Source organism: Mauremys reevesii, linkage group 8 (genome assembly GCF_016161935.1).
Source record: "Mauremys reevesii isolate NIE-2019 linkage group 8, ASM1616193v1, whole genome shotgun sequence".
NCBI lineage: Eukaryota > Metazoa > Chordata > Testudines > Geoemydidae > Mauremys > Mauremys reevesii.
In genome coordinates, this window is record NC_052630.1 from 107,599,746 (window position 1) to 107,619,794 (window position 20,049).

The window sequence follows — 20,049 nt, forward strand, 5'->3', positions numbered from 1 at the left end:
ATCATATTTGCAAGTGGTACTGACCCTTTTAATATCCCAAATAAGACTTCACTAATCAGTAATGGATCATATAGCAGTGCTAGACATACAAAATCTATTGCTGTTTTCATTGCAATGTAAGTAGAACACTACTTATGGTCCACTTGGGATGTCAAGTGTTGAGATTGCGTGGGAAGAACCTTACAAAGCAGAAGGGTCATGACAACTAAATTCATAGTAATTAGTCTTGTAATTATAGCCAAAGCACTAGCAACAGCTATAGTTAAGGTTGTGCGAGTATTTCCATTATAACCTCGTTTTCATTCATCTTTCATGTGATAATTCTATAGGCTTAATCTGGGCCTGAAAGTGATGTTTTAAAAAGGTTTTAATAAACACAGTTCAATGTTTCTGAGGATAGATGAAAATACACTTTCCCATTATAAAAAAAATCTTGCAATTTTTTTTTTAAAGCTCTACTGCCAAAACAGCTAAAAACTACAAAGGTTAAAAAAATCCCAATTTCCAAACACAGTACTTGGGGTATTTTTTTTAATTGTTTTTTAGCAACCTTTACCAAAGTTCTTACTCCTTGTCTAATAGCTGTGGTATTCTACATCATACCACCAGCAGCCATTTAGATTATTACCAACTTTTAGAACACTGTGTATACAGTATTCTGAAATATTGCTATTCTGCATTTGCAACAAAAGTTAGTAGAAGATCTCTGCCCCCAGAAAGCAATTTGGATAAGCTGTTGGTTCTCTGAAGTATGCAGATGTAGCGTTATTGATTATCGGGAATACAGCATGATCTGGCCAGCAGGTCACTAGATCTAGGAGTACTGTGTGACCTTGGGCAAGTCACTTGATCTCCCTATCACTCTGCTTCCCCTCCCTCCCACCCTTTGTCTTGTCTGTTTAGACTGCAAACTCTCGGAGCAGGGACTGTTTCTCAATACATTAGCATAGTGCCTACCATTATGGGGCCTCAAACTTGACTGGGGTCTCTAGTCAGTCCTATAATAATATTTATACAGAACCATGAGGTGCTTTTAAACAAATTCATTTCTGATGTAGGGTATAAACAGCAGCAGCTCCAGGCACCAGCGCTCCAAGCGCATGCCTGGGGCGGCAAGCCACAGGGGGCGCCCTGCCGATCCCTGTGAGGGCGACAGTCAGGCAGCCTTCGATGGCTTGCCTGCGGGACGTCCGCCGGTCCCGTGGATTCAGCGGCAATTTGGCAGCGGGTACGCCAAAGCCGCGGGACTGGGGACCTCCCGCAGGCAAGCCATTGAAGGCTGCCTGACTGCCGTGCTTGGGGCGGCAAAAAAGCTAGAGCCGCCTCAGGGTATAAACAGCTTCTGAAAGCAGTTTCACAAGGTTAAATAGATATTTAATAGGAAATGTCCCTTTAAAGTTAGTCTTAGTATGCAGCAAGTCATTGGTTAAATATTTTCTAAGAAACCCCTCGAGAGCTTTACTTGTTTTAGTGTTAGCACATTTTCACTTTGTGCGTGTTTATTAAAAGGAACCCGTCACACTGTATCCCACTCACTACAGTTGGAAAATAGATCTCTTAAGCTTTTCTGCTGTTATCTGAATTGCCTCTCCTTAGCTCCATAGTTAAGATTGTGATGAGCTTTCTTTTCAGCAGATGATTTTTCAAAGTGCTCCACAATCCATAAGAATACTCAGATTGTCTTGAAAAGTGATGTGATCAATGGAGTCTGGGGTAGTATTAGTGGTGTATATTCGGGTCACTGGATCAAGCGGTTTCTGAGACATGGCACCTGTGAGAAAAGGAAAGGAAAATGTTCCTGTTCTCAGAACATTCATGTGTGGCCAAATTATTCACAGAGTTTAAAGCCAGAAGGGACAACGAGATTATCTAATCTGACTTCCTGCACAACACAGGCCTTTAAATTTCACATACTACAGGAACTGGCTTAGAGGTCAGATTGCAAATTTGGGATCATTTTGAAAGGAGATTCTGAGATAGGGCACAAGCCCGTGCACAAAAAAAGCTACTTTTAATATTATCCAATTCATATAAAACTTTTTTGGTGCAGAGGCGGGAGGGGGGAACAAACAAAAAACTTCCCACGAGCTCCCCAGCTACTCAACAGTACAAAAGAACTGGTTGAGAAACATTACAAAAATTATTACACAATAAAAGCTTTAGTATCACTGCTTACAATTTGCATTCTCATGACCTATTGCTCTTCAGGAACTCCTTTGTGAGAGACACACTGAGCTCACATTCATGTGGTGACTGAGGGCTAGTCTACACCTGAAACACTGCAGTGGCACAGCTGCAGTGCCCCAGCTGTGCAGCTTTTGTGCTTCATTATAGCCACTCAATACAGAGATAGGAGGGGTTCTCTCATCAATGTAGTTAATCCACCCATCTCCCCAACAGGCAGTAGCTAGATCGAAAGAAGGAAGAAGTCTTCCATCACCCTGGCGTTGTCTACACTGCGGGTTAGGTCAGCATAGCTACATCTTTGAGGGTTATGGATTTTTCACACTCTTAAAAGACATAGCTACGCCAATATAAGTTTTCAGCGTACACCAGCCCTTAGAGGAACAAGCACTGCTTCTTTAACTCAAGGCTCATGACTCAAAGCATTTCCTGTGCCCATTAGTGCTTTCAATCTGCTTCTGCTTGGTGCTCAGATCCATCATGGGGCTTCTTCTGAAAGTGTAAGTAGTGTCTGTAATTTTGAAGTACTTCAGCACCCCACAAATGTATCCCCACTGTCATCTATGCAAGATCCACCCAGGACAGTCTAATGAGTAGTACTGCATGCAGGATATGACGACTGCTATGGTGATGTGAGGCTAGGCTGCTATAGGATGGACCTACCTGTCACAAAGAAAAGGAAAAGAGAGAGATCGGCACAAAACTCCCACCCAGGATGAATCTATTCTCTGCAGAGCAGCATTACACACAATGATGAGTTTTGCAACTTGAAACAGGCATGGAAATGCGACACAAATTTGAATCTCATCCTTGTGCGGGGGCCATGCTAATCAACTCTGTATCATTCCAATTTCAGTACCATGTGCTGCAGAAGGAAGAGCAGGCATTCTGGTCTGTACATGTACCAGACACACAATGGCAAGAGCAGGGAGGGGGATAAGAACACCACGGTGACGGGCTGGACCCCCGTGTCCGGGATGCCACCTGATGTACTGGGGTTTCACTGACACTCTCCTGCTCCACCAGCCTGAATTCCCTCTCTCTGTTTTGCTGAATTAGGCTCTCTGGCCTCTTGGATCGCTCGCTCGCACACACACACACCCAGCAGTAGACAGACTGAAGTCAGCTCTGAGAGAGAGGACTCACCCAGCACTCATGTGTATGCCCCTTTTGGGGAATAAACCCAAAATAATACTGTCTTGCACTACAGAGAAATCTGTACAATGTAAACTCATAAATTCGCCCCCGCCCTCAATGTGAAGAGAGATATGCATGACTTCTTCCCCCCCCCCCCATTAGAAATTATACAAACTGGGTTTAATACTAAACAAACCAAATTTTATTAACTATAAAAGGCAGATTCTAAGTGGTTAAAGAGATAGTAATCTACTTTGTTCTGTTTGCTAAGCAAACAAAACAAAACACAGAAACTAAGCTTGATTCACTGAAGAAATTGGCTACGAATAGTAATTTCTCACCCTAAATATTGTCACAGGCAGATTACAGAGAGTCTTAAAAGGCAACTGCACTGGCCTGCAACTTGAGACTTTAAGTATTACTACTCACAAGCCAGGCGCCCTCCCAGCTTGGGATCAACTTTTCTCCCTCCAGTTCAGTTCTTGCTTCCAGGTGTTTTTCAGTGTCTCTTTGGGTGGGGAGGCAGAGAACCACCACAATGATGTCACTCCCCTGTCTTATATAGCTCTTGTGTATGGTGGGAACCTTTTGTCTTCCAGTGGAAAAACACTGACATTCTGGGGGTAGGGGGCAGTACCACATGACTCAGACCCATGTCTCTGCAGGACTGTGGCAGCCATCACTTGTAGGCTGTCTGGAGCATCCAGAAGATGACTAAGCCCTTTCACAGTCCATTGTCTCTGCTGATGGGCCATCAGCCCTGTCTGGCTTTTCACTGTTGTACCTGAAGGGCTAGTTGTGGGCTAGGATCTAGGGCAAAAATCTGTCTGGGGATTGGTCCTGCTTTGAGCAGGGGGTTGGACTAAATACCTCCTGAGGTCCCTGATATTCTATGATTCTATGATACCCAAAGTAGCATATTTGAAATACAGATATATGGTCAATATTTCTAATTTCAGATACAGAAATGATACAGGCATACAAATTGGATAATCACATTCAGTAAATCATAACCTTTCCAATGATATCTCACATGAGCCATCTTGCATAAAGTACCTCTCAGGGAAGGTCTACACTAAGGGCGGGGGTCGAACTAGGGTACGCAAGTTCAGCTACGTGAATAGCGTAGCTGAATTCGAAGTACCCTAGTTCGAACTACTCACCCGTCCAGACGCTGCGGAATCGAAGTCCGCGGCTCCAAGGTCGACTCCGCCACCGCCGTTTGCAGTGGTGGAGTACCGGAGTCGACTGCGGCGCTTCCGGAGTTCGAACTATCGCATCCAGATTAGACGCGATAGTTCGAACTCCGAGAAGTCGAACTCACCGCGTCGACCCGGCTGGTAAGTGTAGACTAGCCCTCAGTTATGTCTCATCCATATCATATGTATATTTTCATAAAGGATATGGAGTGTAACGTCACAATCGCTTGAGATGAATGGAACAGTTCACACCTCTCAGAGCTGTATTCATCTAAAAGGGTGTTCTCATTCCGTTGAAAATTCACCCACTTCACCCTTCAACACAGGAGGCTTGCAGGAAAGTCCCTTCCCCCTATAAATGGAATAGAGACTTTGGAGAGCCCTTGCTACCTCAAGCTAGTGAGTAGCAACGATGTACACACAGGAAGCCCCTCAATCACACTCTCACTATCACCAATTCCTCAAAAAGACAAGGGAAATTCACTGCCAAAAAACGTGTTAATACAGAGTTAATGAAGCCTACCACTGCCTTGCGCCTTGCAGAATATGAGGCTGGCTAAATTTGAAAGCTCTGAAAATCAGGAATAGAGAGTTAAGGTACTCTCCTATTCTGCCCTCTCCAAGCAATGCCCCAACCCATCAGTCAGAGATCACACGACTGTGCTCTTCCCAAACATGTATCAGACAGTGGGGAAAATGCACAAAAGTGGGGAATGGGGGCAAAGAAAAAAATGGTTACTCACCTTCTCGTAACGGTCGTTCTTTGAGATGTGTTGTTTATGTCCATTCCAACCAGGTGTGTGCGTGCCGCGTGCAAGCCAGACGGAAGATTTTTCCCTTGGCAGTGTCCATAGGGTTGGCCTGGGTCCACCCTGGAGTCACGCCTTAAGCCCTACTAACCCTCCACCCCCTCAGTTCCTTCTTGCCAGCTACTCCGACAGAGGGGTAGGAGCAGGGGTGAAAGTAACTTACAGGACTTACCGGTACAGCTGGAGTCCTGAGGGGGCATGGCCTCAACCGGAAGAGGCGTAGCCCCAACCGGAAGAGGCGGTGCCTCTCAAGATTTAAAGGCCCTGGGGCACTGGCTGTGGCTGGGAGCCCCAGGGCCTTTAAATCAACCTGGGGCTCCCAGCTGCAGAGGTGGCTGGGAGCCCCCAGGGCTCCAGCTGCCGCGGAGCTCCGGGCCCTTTAAATCCCCACCGCAGCTCCGGCTGCGGGTGAGATTTAAAGGGCCTGGAGCTCCCGTGGCTGTGGGGAACCCTGAGCCTTGCCGGAGCTGCGGGCAGGATTTAAAGGGCCCGGAGCTCCTGCCGCTGCGGGGAGCTCTGAGCCCTTTAAATCCGGCCCCAGCCCGGCCGCCGGAGCTGCGGGCAGGATTCAAAGGGCTCTGGGCGCCCCGCGGATCTCATTGGGTAGACCAGAGACCTGCAACCAGGAAGCCCACCTCACTACAACCCCCATGGCTAGTGTACTTGAGGCTGCATCCGCTGCATCCAAAGCCGCCTGTAGGGTAGCTCAGGAGACCAGCTTCCCCTCCTCCACTAATGCGGAGAACTCAGTACAAAAGTCCTGCAGCAGGAGCTCTGCAAACTTGGCCATTGCAACGCAGACATTACGTGCATATCTGCTTACGATAGCCTGTTGGTTTGCGATGCAGAGCTGTAGTCCCCCACATTGAACAGACCTTCCTGACGAACAGATCAAGTCTCTTCGCCTCCCTATTTTTTGGGGTGGGATCCTGGAAACCCTGGTGCTCCCGCTGATTGGCTGCATCAACTACCAACGAGTCAGGGGGTGGGTGGGTATAAGTGTTTATACCCCTGTGAAGGGACAAAATAACGCCTTTCATATATTTTGGCCATAGAGGCCAAAGAAGGAGGGGTCTGCCACAGGGATTTAGTCGTTTCAATTATTATCTTTATCAGCAGTAAGGCTAACCACAATGGACCTGAGGGTGCAAGAATGTCCACAACTGGGACCAATTCCTCCACCACCTCCTCTGCCTGAATACCCAGGCTTTGGGCAGCACAGCGTAGGAGCTGCTGGAGAACCCTATTATCCTCCAGAGCTGGGGCCACTGATGCCCCTGCAACCACTTAGTCTGGCGAGGATGACGAGAGGCCTGGCAGTGGACCCTGCTCACTGCCTTCAGCGCCCTTTGGAGCTCTCGGCACGAGGTATTCCATGGGATGCGGTGCCAAGGCCACTGGAGGTTGAAGCCTCGGTGCTGCAGTTGGTGCAGGAGCCGCTGGATGCGGCAGTGCCAACCTCATCGATGCCGGAGGAGTCGGAGCCAAAGCCATTGCCGATGCCACTCATGGGAGGGTCAGTGCTGGAGCTGTTGTTTGTAACAGCAGGGCTGGCGCTCTGGTCGGCAGTGCCAGTGTTGTCTGTGGTGGGACAAAGGACACTGATGACACCGACTGGGACCTTGGACCTGTCCCTGGCTTTGGTGGTATGTCCACAGTGTCCAAAAGGGCCACTGAAACTATGGCTGCCACTGCTGAGGCCACAGTGCCGAGTAGGAGTGGTGACTCCGGCAGGATCTGGACCTGCTGAGGTGGTAAGAGTCGGCCTCCGACTCTGGGGTCTCCGAACACGAAAACCACGGAGGAGCTGTGCCCTGTGCTGCCAGAGAGTGGTGCCGAGAGGCCGGGGATTGGTGCGGCTCTCCTACGTGGATGGGCTGTGGCAGGGAGATGTGCGCTGGGGCTGGAGATCGGTGTGCCATCAGCACTGGTTTGCCCCTAGACTGGAAGTGGGGCCGCGCAGTCACCGGCGACTTGTCCCTCCTCTGTGAGGAGGTCGGCACCGAGAGGCACATCAGGTCCTTGGCCACCTCAAACGCCTCCGGCGTAGATGGGAGCTGGTCATCTTGGTGATCTGGGGACCGTGGGGGGTTCAGACTTGACTGGGCTGCAGGGACGAGGTGTTCTGTCCCGAGATACCCATGGACACCACCGCGCCTTTAGACTTTGGCGGGAGGGACCGACCCCTCTCCGGCTTTTTCTTCTTTAGCAGCACTGGGGATTGAGAGCAGTTCCACACCGACAATGGTGTCTTATGGCCCAGGCCGTGGTGGTGCCGAAGGTCCTTAGTCGGCACCAGTTCACGCGCTGTCGGCACCAGAGCACTGCGTAGTGCCGCCTCTATTCGCAGGATTTTAAGTCTCTGCTCCCAGTCTTTAAGGGCTCTGGGTCGGAAACCTTTACAGATCCTGCACCTGTCCTTCTGGTGGCTTTCCTCAAGGCAGACAGGAAGAGTGAGGGTCATTCTTGGGCATAAACTTGCCACAATCTTCACAGACCTTAAACCCTGGGAACCCAGGCATACTCCGGAGATGAGGAAGATGTTGTTGGTGGGAAAACCCCCAAACAAAGCTAAACTACCACAACTGTAACTAACGAACTTCTAACTATTTAAACCGTTTGTACAAAAAACTACAGAAGACACTGCCAAAGCGCTTGCCATTAGAGCGAGCAATGTTTTCCAGCTAGCCGTCACTGCAGTAAGAAGGAAATGAGGGGGTGGGGAGCCGGCAGGGTGCTATATTGGGCGCCATGAAGGCGCGACTCCAGGGGGCGCCCAGGCCGACCCTACGGATGCTGCTAAGGGAAAAATCATCCAGCTGGCGTGCCCGCGGCACGCACACACTTGGTTGGAATGGATAGGAACAAGCATTCAAAGAAGAACTCTTAGGTTTTGGCCAACCTTAGGTTAGACTTGAACAGTAGCTAGCTAAGCCTGACTTACACTCAACCATTTACCTACTCCTCACAAACCCCTGAAGAGTTGCCAGATATTGATAAATGTTCATCCCTGGCCTCAGAATTCCCTCTAGGACACCATGTTTGGCTGCCCCTGACTGAGCCTTGTTCTGCTCTGTGATATATGCTAACAGTTGGCTACAACTCCCCGGTACAATAGTGTGGCAGAGAGGCATCGGTGAATGGCAATGCAGCTATAGAGTTCTAGTGGGCACTGAGAATATGCAAGAGTATTAGACTGAGATAAGCAATCATATTCCCCCATTTTCTTGACATACCTAGGGCAATGTCAATGGCATCTGTCTGAGCAAACCTGAAACTCCTTTCATATATTCTTAGATGTCAGAGACAAAAGGAGACATTTGGTATACTTGCACTGCAAGAAAAAAACCCTGGAACGGATTCTCAGAGCCTGGGTCAACTGACTCAGGCTCATAATCTAAGGCTATGTCATTTCACAGTAGATGTTTACCATGGGCTGAAGCCCAAGCTCAGCGATCCTCCCCTGTCATGGGATCTCAGAGCTTGGGCTCCAGCCTGAGGCCAAACATCTACACTGCTATTTTATAGATCCAAAGCTCAAGCTGACCCAGGCCGGACGCAGCCTTTTATTGCAGCATAGGACACACCCATTGTGATCTTCTCTTCAGATGTTATGTATAAACACCCAGAAAATAAGGACCCCAACTGCTGCAACCTCTCCTCAAAAGGCAATACAAGCTCTGGCACCTAGCAGTGAGGGCCACAGAGTGTACAAAGGGGAATGATGGTATAGAATTGGATTAGACAACACACAAAATGGCAGAATTTGTTAGGCGTAGGTCAGGTTTGGTGTTGGACACATAACCTTAATTGTATTTCTTGGTTTTCAGAGGGTTATGTTTATCCACTGTCCATGGTCTGTAAGTCCACAAGGGAGCACTAAATAACCTTAACTGCATTAATAAAGTTTTTGGGCAGTTAATCAGTATTTATGTAACCTTTGCCCACAGATCATTAGCAGAATAGTCCATGAGTAACACTATACTTTCCAAAAATAGTCAGCTTTGGGAAGCTTCAACCCTGAAGGAAAATTGTTAGAAAGTTATAAGCAAGTTTAAAAATAATGGTGTAAAATGAAAGCTGCTTTCCAAGCCCTGATTCCAGCATTCACTACTGTAAACATTCGGCTGTAACTGTCCCTCAATTTGAATCCTTCCAGCCTACCAAAGCTCACTACAGAGCGCACTCTTCTCCATCCTGAACTCCCTTAAGTTTCTAAGGAGAAACAAGCAACTGTTCATCCAGAGACCTGTGATTGGATTCCTTTCTTAGGAGAACCTTCCCAGTACACTTTGTTCTTAATCTTTCTTTTTAATGGATACAGTATTTTTGCAGAATATAGAATGGTGCAGTAAGTAAAACAAGCCATAAAGTTACTAGTGATTTAAGCATTATTAAATGGACAATTACTCAAATCAGTAGCATTCCTAAATAGAACTATCCCCTCTTGCAAAGCTGGGACAGCAATGGTTTCACACTTACAGTACCACAGGGTGGATGCCTGCCATGTGATTTTCAGGAACCTTTAGGAGACTTTGCAAAACTTCTACAGAAATGAATAAAAGCATTAGTAAGCATAAAACATGCATTGGTCATGCTGTTCAGCAATCAAAAATGTACAACAGTAAGAAAATTATACGGACAAATACAAACGCATGCAGCTAATTGTTCAAACATTCAACATTTCCTCATTAATATAAGTGTCATTAACTTACATTTCATAGATTCCAGGGCCAAAAGGGACTACTGTGATATAGTCTGATCTCCTGTATAACACAGGCCAGAGAACTGTCCCAAAATAATTCCTAAAGCAGAGCTTTTAGAATGATATCCAATCTCGATTTAAAAATTGCCAGTGATGCAGAATCTACCAGAACTCCTTGGTAAACTGCTCCAATGGTCAATTACTCTCACTGTTAAAAATTTAGGCATTTCCAGTCTAAAATTTGTCTAGTTTCAACTTCCAGCCATGGGATCACAGTATACCTTCTCTGCTAAATTGAAGTATCCATTGTTAACTATTTGTGCCCCAAGTAGGTATTTATAGATGTGATCAATTCACCCTTTAACATTCTCTGCTAAACTAAATAGACTGAGCTCATTGTATTTAAGGCATATTTTCTAATCCTTTAATCATTTTGTGGCTCTTCTCTGAATCCTCTCCAATTCATCAACATCCTTCTTGAATTGTCCACCAAACTTGTAACCTCATCAAATAACACTATGAAATTAGTCTGCTGGGACCTATCGTTCATAAACCCATGATCTGCATTAATTACATTACCCTCCTTTAATTTTTTATTAATCGAGTCCCATATCAGTCACTCCATTATCTTTCCCAGGATCCATGTCAGACCAAAGGCCTATAATTTACTCAGGTCATCCTGTTTACCCTTTTTAAATATTAGCCCAATGTTAGCTTTCTTCCAGTCTTCTGGTACTCCAAGGTTTATTGAAAATCAACATCAGCGGTCCAGCAAGCTCCTCAGCCACTTCTTTTAAAACTCTTCAATGCAAGTTATCTTGACCTACTGATTTAAATACATCTAATTTTGGTAGCTGTTGTTTAATATCCTCCTGAGACACCAGAGGACTAGAAAGAGTGTTATCGTCCTCTGTCTTTTCCCAAATACAGAACAAATATTTATATAACAATTCTGCCTTTTCTGCATAATTATTGATAACTCTACCATTTCCATTTAGTAATGGACCAATACCATTATTAGGATACTTTCAGACCAACACCACAGTATTACTGTTTTGACTATTTAAGTTTTGACAAGAATATCAAAAGCACAGATAGGTTTTTTTATACTTGACATATTGATAGAAATATTATACAATTGAAAAAAGTAAAATGGAGAAATAACTTGTAGGACCATACTGTCCATTTTCCAAGGATGTTGTATTAACTCAAGAGAGCAAACCAAACTCAAAAATTCAGACCCAGGAGGTTGTGATGGAATGCACCCCTGGATTCACACCCAACACACTATTATAATAATCTTTTCACAGAAAATGCCTTGTAAAGTATCATTTAAAAACTAGTAACTTGCTGGTCAGTAATATCATGGTGAAATGCATGTAGCAACATTTACACGCAAAGGTATGAACATAAGCTGAAATCATGACTAACGTGTGTTTACCACACAAGTCTGAGGAATGGGTAAATCTGTTTCTCAAAAGACCTCTAGCCAGGTGCCATCAGAGCTGATGGGCCATCACCTATCATGTAGCCATTCTTTGGTAAAGAAGGGGGACAGGAACAAACAAATTCTGCATCTTAGCAAACAGTGGCATGAAACCTCTTTCCCACAAGACTCCAAGTCTCCTTTCTCTGAGCTGGAAAGAGCTTTATCTGTGTGTCTTTCTCTGGAAAATACACTTCAAAAAGGTGACAACTATAAAAGTGAGGGGCAAAACCACCCCAAGTTCTCTCTCCCTGTTCATCTCTCTATTTCACCTCAGAGGACAAAAGAAGCCAGCCATTGGACCTTGAAAGCAGATCTTGACCTGAAATTGGGTCAGCAATACTAGCAGAAATGTGTGGTAAGAATTTCACCTTGAACCAAGGCTAGTTTGTTAAGTTTAGTAATAGCATTTTATCTTTACTTTTCTTGTAACCATTTCTGGCTGCTAACAGGGAGTTTCGCAAGGGAGTTCTCCAGGTGAAGGAGGAGCTAATACAGCATCTGTGGGGTAAGTGACTGTCTGTAGTGTGTGTTTGTTTGTGTTTGGGGGTTACTTGCTGTGTGCTGAGCTTGTGTTTGTCAGTCAGTCTGTTTGTTTGGTTGGTTGTTTGAGGGACCGTGTGCTCTGGCTGGCAGTTGGAGGCAGGTTTGAAAGCTCGAAGCCTCTGGTAATTGGCTGAGCCTTAATCAGTGGGCGGGGCATTCACTCAGGCCAGGGCTTTATAAAGCCGCGCACAAGCGACCAGGGGCTGCTAACAGGAAGTTTCGCAAGGGAGTTCTCCAGGTGAAGGAGGAGCTAATACAGCATCTGTGGGGTAAGTGACTGTCTGTAGTGTGTGTTTGTTTGTGTTTGGGGGTTACTTGCTGTGTGCTGAGCTTGTGTTTGTCAGTCAGTCTGTTTGTTTGGTTGGTTGTTTGAGGGACCGTGTGCTCTGGCTGGCAGTTGGAGGCAGGTTTGAAAGCTCGAAGCCTCTGGTAATTGGCTGAGCCTTAATCAGTGGGCGGGGCATTCACTCAGGCCAGGGCTTTATAAAGCCGCGCACAAGCAACCAGGGGCTGCTAACAGGAAGTTTCGCAAGGGAGTTCTCCAGGTGAAGGAGGAGCTAATACAGCATCTGTGGGGTAAGTGACTGTCTGTAGTGTGTGTTTGTTTGTGTTTGGGGGTTACTTGCTGTGTGCCGAGCTTGTGTTTGTCAGTCAGTCTGTTTGTTTGGTTGGTTGTTTGAGGGACCGTGTGCTCTGGCTGGCAGTTGGAGGCAGGTTTGAAAGCTCGAAGCCTCTGGTAATTGGCTGAGCCTTAATCAGTGGGCGGGGCATTCACTCAGGCCAGGGCTTTATAAAGCTGCGCACAAGCGACCAGGGGCTGCTAACAGGGAGTTTCACAAGGGAGTTTAGAAGGGGAGTGGGAAGGGAGCGGGAGTCCCTCGCCGGCCGTAACCCCTTCCCTGTGCCCCCCCCCTAAAATCCTAAAACCTATAAACCAAACTACATTCCAAAACTACTTTCCGTAAACCACCCTTTCACTAACTAGGAGACAATGCAGGCAGAAGCCCAGCAGCAGAGTGGGGGCTATCCAGTTTATTGCACTGACTGTCGCATGTATGATTACCTGCCCTGTGGGCGGGTGGCGTATGTGTGCAGTCGGTGCAAGGAGCTCCTGGCCCTCAGAGACCATGTACGGACTTTGGAGGCCAGGGTGGCGGAACTGGAGGAGCTGAGAGAGGCAGAGAGATATGTTGATGAGGCTTTCCAGGACACTGTAGAATTGTCCCACCTCCGCTTAGACAGCTCCTGTGCTGTTGAGGAGGAAGAAGGGCCCAGGGAAGTAGAGCAGTCAATGGGAGCAGAGGGAAACCTTCCCGTAGTTGGGACCCTCCTTCCAGATGGTGCTGGGGTTGCCTCTCGCACTGAGGTTGCCTCTCTGGGGGAGGGAACTCCAGTTTCTAGGAAAAGGCAGGTGTTAGTAATGGAAGATTCGATTATTAGAAATGTAGATAGCTGGGTCTGTGATGACCGGGAGAACCGTATGGTGACTTGCCTGCCTGGTGCGAAGGTTGCGGATCTCTCGAGGCATCTAGATAGACTTATGTGTAGTGCTGGGGAGGAGCCGGTGGTCGTGGTACATGTAGGTACCAATGACATAAGGAAGGGTAGGAGAGATGTCCTGGAAGCCAAATTTAGGCTGCTAAGGAAGAGACTGAAATCCAGGACCTCTATGGTGGCATTTTCAGAAATGCTCCCGGTTCCATGCGCAGGGCCAGGTAGGCAGGCAGAGCTTCGGAGTCTCAATGCGTGGATGAGACGATGGTGTAGAGAGGAGGGGTTCACGTTCATTAGGAACTGGGGAAACTTCTGGGATGGGAGGAGCCTATACAGGAGAGATGGGCTCCACCTAAACCAAAGTAGAACCAGACTGCTGGCACTAAACATTAAAAAGGTTGTAGAGCAGTTTTTAAACTAGGAGATGGGGGAAAGCCGACTGCTGCAGAGGAGCGTGTGGATCGGACACAGACTTCTCTTAGGGGAGAGTCTGATGATAGAGAATCTCCAGGTTATAGTCAGGAGCAGAGGAATGAGAAGTATAATGTAAGGGCCGGATCAGATGATAAACAGTCACATAAAAAAGAATCTGGCACATCAGAAAAAGGTAGGCTAATAAACAGGGACAAGTTTTTAAAGTGCTTGTACACAAATGCCAGAAGTCTAAATAATAAGATGGGTGAACTAGAGTGCCTTGTGATAAAGGAGGATATAGATATAAGAGGCATCACAGAAACCTGGTGGACTGAGAGCAATCAATAGGACACAATCATTCCGGGGTACAAAATATCGGAAGGACAGAGCAGGCCGTGCAGGGGGAGGAGTGGCACTATATGTTAAAGAAAGTGTAGATTCAAATGAAGTAAAAATCTTAAGCGAATCCACAGGTTCCATAGAGTCTCTATGGATAGAAATTTCATGCTCTAGTAAAAATATAACAGTAGGGATCTATTATCGACCACCTGACCAGGACAGTAATAGTGATGATGAAATGTTAAGGGAAATTAGAGAGGCTATCAAAATTAAGAACCCAATAATAGTGGGGGATTTCAATTATCCCCATATTGACTGGGAACATTTCACTTCAGGACGAAATGCAGAGATAAAATTTCTCGATACTTTAATGCTTCTCGATACGATGCTTCATGGAGCAGCTGGTACGGGAACCCACAAGGGGAGAGGCGACTCTAGATTTAATCCTGAGTGGAGCGCAGGAGCTGGTCCAAGAGGTAACTATAGCAGGACCGCTTGGAAATAGTGACCATAATACAATAGCATTCAACACCCCTGTGGTGGGAAGAACATCTCAACTGCCCAACACTGTGGCCTTTAATTTCAAAAGGGGGAACTATACAAAAATGAGGGGGTTAGTTAGACAAAAGTTAAAAGGTACAGTGACTAAAGTGAAATCCCTGCAAGTTGCGTGGGCCCTTTTTAAAGACACCATAATAGAGGCCCAACTTCAATGTATACCCCAAATTAAGAAAAACAGTAAAAGAACTAAAAAAGAGTCACCGTGGCTTAACAACCATGTAAAAGAAGCAGTGAGAGATAAAAAGACTTCCTTTAAAAAGTGGAAGTCAAATCCTAGTGAGGCAAACAGAAAGGAGCACAAACACTGCCAACTTAAGTGCAAGAGTGTAATAAGAAAAGCCAAAGAGGAGTTTGAAGAACGGCTAGCCAAAAACTCCAAAGGTAATAACAAAATGTTTTTTAAGTACATCAGAAGCAGGAAGCCTGCTAAACAACCAGTGGGGCCCCTTGATGATCAAAATTCAAAAGGAGCGCTTAAAGACGATAAAGTCATTGCGGAGAAACTAAATGGATTCTTTGCTTCAGTCTTCACAGCTGAAGATGTTAGGGAGATTCCCAAACCTGAGCTGGCTTTTGTAGGTGACAAATCTGAGGAACTGTCACAGATTGAAGTGTCACTAGAGGAGGTTTTGGAATTAATTGATAAACTCAACATTAACAAGTCACCGGGACCAGATGGCATTCACCCAAGAGTTCTGAAAGAACTCAAATGTGAAGTTGCGGAACTATTAACTAAGGTTTGTAACCTGTCCTTTAAATCGGCTTCGGTACCCAATGAAAAGGAAGTTAGCTAATGTAACGCCAATATTTAAAAAGGGCTCTAAGGGTGATCCCGGCAATTACAGACCGGTAAGTCTAACGTCGGTACCGGGCAAATTAGTTGAAACAATAGTAAAGAATAAAATTGTCAGACACATAGAAAAACAAACTCTTGAGCAATAGTCAACATGGTTTCTGTAAAGGGAAATCATGTCTTACTAATCTATTAGAGTTCTTTGAAGGGGTCAACAAACATGTGGACAAGGGGGATCCGGTGGACATAGTGTACTTAGATTTCCAGAAAGCCTTTGACAAGGTCCCTCACCAAAGGCTCTTACGTAAATTAAGCTGTCATGGGATAAAAGGAAAGGTCCTTTCATGGACTGAGAACTGGTTAAAGGACAGGGAACAAAGGGTAGAAATTAATGGTAAATTCTCAGAATGGAGAGGGGTAACTAGTGGTGTTCCCCAAGGGTCAGTCCTAGGACCAATCCTATTCAATTTATTCATAAATGATCTGGAGAAAGGGGTAAACAGTGAGGTGGCAAAGTTTGCAGATGATACTAAACTACTCAAGATAGTTAAGACCAAAGCAGATTGTGAAGAACTTCAAAAGATCTCACAAAACTAAGTGATTGGGCAACAAAATGGCAAATGAAATTTAATGTGGATAAATGTAAAGTAATGCACATTGGAAAAAATAACCCCAACTATACATACAACATGATGGGGGCTAATTTAGCTACAACGAGTCAGGAAAAAGATCTTGGCGTTATCGTGGATAGTTCTCTGAAGATGTCCACGCAGTGTGCAGAGGCGGTCAAAAAAGCAAACAGGATGTTAGGAATCATTAAAAAAGGGATAGAGAATAAGACTGAGAATATATTATTGCCCTTATATAAATCCATGGTACGCCCACATCTCGAATACTGTGTACAGATGTGGTCTCCTCAACTCAAACAAGATATTCTAGCACTAGAAAAGGTTCAGAAAAGAGCAACTAAAATGATTAGGGGTTTAGAGAGGGTCCCATATGAGGAAAGATTAAAGAGGCTAGGACTCTTCAGTTTGGAAAAGAGAAGACTAAGGGGGGACATGATAGAGGTATATAAAATCATGAGTGATGTGGAGAAAGTGGATAAGGAAAAGTTATTTACTTATTCCCATAATACAAGAACTAGGGGTCACCAAATGAAATTAATAGGCAGCAGGTTTAAAACAAATAAAAGGAAGTTCTTCTTCATGCAGCGCACAGTCAACTTGTGGAACTCCTTACCTGAGGAGGTTGTGAAGGCTAGGACTATAACAATGTTTAAAAGGGGACTGGATAAATTCATGGTGGCTAAGTCCATAAATGGCTATTAGCCAGGATGGGTAAGAATGGTGTCCCTAGCCTCTGTTCATCAGAGGATGGAGATGGATGGCAGGAGAGAGATCACTTGATCATTGCCTGTTAGATTCACTCCCTCGGGGGCACCTGGCATTGGCCACTGTCGGTAGACAGATACTGGGCTAGATGGACCTTTGGTCTGACCCGGTACGGCCTTTCTTATGTTCTTATGACTTTAATGTCTTAGTACTTGTATTCACTTAAAACCCCTCTCTTTGTAGTTAAATAAACTTGTTTTATCCTCTAATCAAAACTAATCCAGTGTAGGGAACTGTGGCAGTAACTCCATTTGAAGTGGCAAACTGTTGTATCTTGAGCCCCTTAGATGGGCAACAGACCTAATATGTCTGCACTGTCCCATGCTAAACATATGTTTTCTGGGAAAAATCCAGCACTAGGAGTGTGTTAGGATCACTCTGCAAGTGATAACCAAAGCTGGTGGAAGCCAGAGCGTGACAGATGCATGCTGAGAGGCTGCTGGACCATGGCTGTAGCTATACACAGACACTCAGACCAGGTCTACACTACAAACTTACATCGGTATAACAATACTGCTCAGGAGCATGAAAAATCCACACTCCTGAGCAACACAGTTATACCAACCTAACCCCCAGTGTATACAGCACTACGCAGACAGTGTACACAACTTCTCTTGTCGACATAGTGAATCCACTTCTGCGAGAGGTGGTAGCTATACTGACAGGAGAAGCTCTCCCATCAGCATAGTAGTGTCTTCACTGAAGTTCGACAGCGACATGGCCTCAGAGTGTGACCCACATGCTGGCAAGTAGCTTTCTTAAATTGGTTAACCAACAACGATGTTTACATATTTGACCCACTTTTCTACCACTCCTCTTTCCTTAGCCCTCTGCCTGAAAGAGGGCCCTGGAGTGTGCAACCAAACGCTTTCAACAAAAGAGCCACCTGTTGGCACTGCCAAAGGAGTAGCACCAACGTCCACTGCAAAGGGACCTGTCAATTTAGAGTCAAAGAGCCAGCGGCGGGGACTGGAGTGATGCCTGTCTCCCCTGGTCAGCATAGTATCAATTACCAGAATGTGTTTTGTCACCATCTGAATAGCCAGGAGATAATGCCTCGATAAAACACCAGTTGATAAGTTTTAACTTCATGTAAAGGTCTTATAAACCTCATTCTTGGCCATTACCTATCATTTAATTTTTTTTTTCGCTGTTACACTACCTACATTATTTTTTCTCATGCTTTTAAAAAATGGCAAAATTAGTACTTCACTGTTCCTGGCTTACCATTGCATGAGAGATCAATTACTTGGATCAGCTGGCAAAAATTTTCTTGCATTGAGGTTAGTCACTGGATCAATATAACTTTGTCCCTCAACTTGAACTGTGCTCTGAATTCAGAAGTAAGAGCATGTGTCAAGCACTCCATGAAAGCTTTAAGTATCAGCCTGAAGGAGTGAGCCTCTCTCATTTATAGATTGCAAAGGAACAGACCTCTAGGTAAGACAAATAAAGTGAAGACATATTCTGATGATAAACAAGTATATGTTGGTTGAGCTCGCCTTGGGAAAACTACGGGGTCTGTTTGTTGCCGTATGCAACCCTCATTAGGGTGAATGTCAGCTTTGCACAGATTTGTTGAAATTCACCCAGGAAAATGGGTTGCCACACAAAGTCCCCCAGTGCAGCAGAACTGTCGTGGTTACACTACATGTGAATGGGTAACTGTTCAGTGAGCGCACAGAGGACACTGTACCTCCCGCATGTCACAGAACTGGGTTCCACACTAACTATGCATAGGCCATTACAGAAAGGGGCTTAAGGAATGGGCCAAGGAATGGAAAAAGTCCATGGTTATATGTATCCAGTAGACATGGCAAGGAATGTAACTAGACTAGTGTGCAGGAATCGCAGGGTCTGGTACAGCAACTGCAAAGAGGGTATGTATCTGTTCTGGCCACAGGTTGGGATGTTTATTCTGTACCCCCAATTCAACCCACACAGTGTCTCGGTTTCCCCATTTTCCAGATGGGAATAATAATATTGACCTTCCTGTGTAAAACACTGTGATATTTATAAATGAAAAACACTAAATATTGTTGGCTTTTTTATTTGTGTTTTAAAAGGAAATTACCAAAACTAGGACTAATGGAAATGTTTTTGTGACTGTTTTTGTCTGATTTCCAGTAACAATAATTCCCTGTTGTGAATTTAAACCCCTCACAGTGTTTGCAAAGCTTTTTGTGGGCAGGAGGAAATGTGGTTTATCTAGGGGCCTGATCCAGTAAAGTATTACTCATGTAGCTGTTACTCATGTGAGTGGCCTCATGGAAAGAAGTGGGAGAACTTCATGTCAAGTGAAATTTTGCCTGAGCCCATGTATTTGTAAAGTGCTGTGTAAATTTACAGAGCTGTATGTGTTTCACTGTAACAACCGAGACACTGGAACATTATGTGTGTGCATGAGAATCGGAAGGTGAACTTGACTGTGCTACTTTAATTGTCCAAGCTAATCCAGTGTAAAATATAAACAACATGAAGGTTGAATAGTTTATAGGACTTTTAAAGTGCTTTGTATTGTTAATACAAGAGGATGGTAGTAAAGGGAATGTGAGTTTTTAAAAAAAATATTTTGAGCCTTAGTGTCCTGATTTAAAAAGAAACATTTACTTTGATTTCTAAATTGTGATATTATATTTTACATTCATATGAGACCTTTACAGATGAAGACCAGTCTGAACATTGAATATTTCAAGCATTTTGCATAAGAGGAAAACATTCTTCCTATCCAAAATTCCCCTCCTCTTTCCAAACTATTGCACAGTGCTCTCTATGCTGTTGGCCTAGCTGGCTGCTGACTTTCTTCCTCAAAGGTGGCTGCATTTCAGTGGTGCATTTATATGTATAGTTTGCAAAGCATGTATTGATCCTTGTAGAAGGAGGCTTGTAGGAATGAACAGATAGGTATTGCAGACATCACCTGAAGACAGATCATCCCTAAGATGGTACTAGCAGTGGGACATTGTGAGCTCTTAGTGGGATAAGGGT

General features: G+C 45.1%; 1 protein-coding gene, 1 long non-coding RNA gene and 1 other non-coding gene across 20 annotated transcripts in view; all 3 read right to left on the minus strand.

The window, feature by feature from the left end:
- The window catches only part of ST3GAL3 (ST3 beta-galactoside alpha-2,3-sialyltransferase 3), a 369,636-nt gene that overhangs the window by 313,302 nt on the left and 36,285 nt on the right, over positions 1-20,049 (minus strand). The gene's annotated exons all lie outside the window — the stretch shown is intronic.
- LOC120369923 lies at positions 1,695-18,052 on the minus strand. The gene is made up of 3 exons (XR_005583511.1): positions 17,948-18,052; positions 9,812-9,875; positions 1,695-1,771 (listed from the first exon to the last, which is right to left on the minus strand). It is a non-coding gene; the product is annotated as an uncharacterized LOC120369923 (long non-coding RNA).
- LOC120371205 lies at positions 2,958-3,063 on the minus strand. Its single transcript, XR_005584200.1, has one exon. It is a non-coding gene; the product is annotated as a U6 spliceosomal RNA (small nuclear RNA).